Here is a 2335-nt window from a genome sequence, read left to right on the forward strand (position 1 = left end):
TATAATATGGTGATGCACGATAATTTCACCACAATAAATGGTGTGAGGGAAATAAGCCAATATTTCAATTGATTAGTTAACTTATACTAACAAAATAATTTCTTCATTGCTTATCATATTTCCTTCGTTAGTATGCAAAACAATGATTGCTGTGTAATCATTAAAGGAACACTGGAGTAGGAGACAGGGAATTGATCTAGATAATTTTAAAAGTTCTTTCTGCTCTAATAGTCTGTGAAAGGGTCCTGTTAGTTTTTTGGCTATATTTTATTACAGTTTGTTGCTCTGATAACATAATCAGCTGATCACATCTTACGCATTTAAAAAAAAGAAAGCCTTTGTCCCAAATGTCTACTGTTCAGTGTCTTAGTTTTGAGCCCTATTATTCAGCTGACTGTGAGCTGACTCGTGAGTCTAGATACCTGCTGAACAGTCATTCCACTTCAGACAGGGACTCCAGTGCTGATTCAGCTCTGGAAATGATAGCGTGTATTCAGATGAGAGGCATCTGGGGTCCAGTGGAAAGGGCTAAGAATAGCCCACTTGGTAGCAGTGAGGTGGCAAAGCTTAGAAGACACTGGGAAGTGGAAATAGGCTTGGGACAGAGATGGAAAGAAAAACCCAGATAGCAGGAGGAGGACATGAACATCAGGAAGTGTAAACAACAAATTGGTCTCAGTGAAGACTAATAACAAGCATCGTAGTGAAACCTAACATCAAGAAGAGTGTGTTCACACAAATGATCAAGGCACATCCTTGTGAGGCTGAACGACAAGCAGCATCAGATGTCCAAGTTGACATGCTGAGAGTTGTACCAGGGAAATCTATAAATAGGGGAACTCCAGCCCAGGAATCTAGAAATTATGCATAGGGGGATTCTACTCCCTGGGCAAGGAGAATAGAACAGGACTCAGGTTCAAGTCTAAGCTACTAGTGAGAGATTGAGGCTCAGAAAATAAGGCAGAACTTGGGAGTAAGTTCAGAACCATATAAACTGTGTGGTAAGTTGAAGCCTGGTCCCAGAGTGTTCTGATGGAGCTGCTTACATGAATCTTGCCTCAGATATTCTTTCAAATGAGAGATTTTCAATCTAATCAATACTTTCAGACCTAAGCACTCCTTTTTCTTCTAGTTCCTCATGTGAGAGCCCAGCAAGAGTTGATTTTTGTTGCAGCCATTATGTCAGAGGAAGGAATGTGAACCTGTTGCTTGCAGGGTTTATGGAAGAGAAATGCCAATGCACTTCCTGCTACATTGCCTTGCTACTGATGAAAGGGAGGTTGAGACAGAGTGTACCACTCATTGAGAAAGCTTCCTTGAGTATGCACCAAAGCTCAGACTAAGAATTTGGAACCGAACAGCCACAGTTATCCAGAGGTAAGCAGAAGCCTAGTTAAAGTGTCAGCAGTAGCAGCCAAATAATTCTTGGTTTATCTGCAAGGGCTTGGGCAGCCCATCCAAATGTCTTGATTTGAGAGCTACTAGGCAAATTATTTTTTAAAAAATCTTTTAAAGGACACACATCTATTTTTTTAAAAATCTACTGAATTTGGATGAAACCTACAGTATCTTAACAACTTTGGTTTTACTTTCTTTCTGGTCCATCCTGGAGACCACCCATCCTCTCTTATATCAACCTGTCTCTGTCAATACATGATGTTTTTAATTCACTTGTTCTTATCCAGTGGACCAACCCTGAAACCCTCTAACTTAAATCACCTCAACCAATTAACTTCCATTTCTACAATCAAATTACAGAGCACAATTAGTGACAATCCATAATTATGTGGATTGGTATGCTTACTGGCATATGACCTCTGACATAATCTGGACCCCTAGGGCCACTCATTTTATATGCCTCTTGTTAATCTTAGTAGATGGTGTTGATTAATAGTGTGGAGTACATTAGCTTTAGATGTTATTCCTTAAAATTATATAAATAAACCGTAGAGTAAGTACATTATATTAATGGTATTTTTTATTTTTATTTATTTATTTACTTATGGCTGTGTTGGGTCTTCGTTTCTGTGCGAGGGCTTTCTCTAGTTGCGGCGAGCGGGGGCCACTCTTCATCGCGGTGCGCGGGCCTCTCACCATCGCGGCCTCTCTCGTTGCGGAGCACAGGCTCCAGACGCGCAGGCTCAGTAATTGTGGCTCACAGGCCTAGTTGCTCCGCGGCATGTGGGATCCTCCCGGACCAGGGCTCGAACCCACGTCCCCTGCATTGGCAGGCAGAATCTCAACCGCTGTGCCACCAAGGAAGCCCTATTAATGGTATTTTTTAAAGTCCTGCTATAAGGAAAAATACGTTATTTTTTCCCAAATGATAGTCCAT

This window comes from Balaenoptera musculus, chromosome 5 (assembly GCF_009873245.2).
Source record: "Balaenoptera musculus isolate JJ_BM4_2016_0621 chromosome 5, mBalMus1.pri.v3, whole genome shotgun sequence".
In the NCBI taxonomy this organism is placed as follows: domain Eukaryota; kingdom Metazoa; phylum Chordata; class Mammalia; order Artiodactyla; family Balaenopteridae; genus Balaenoptera; species Balaenoptera musculus.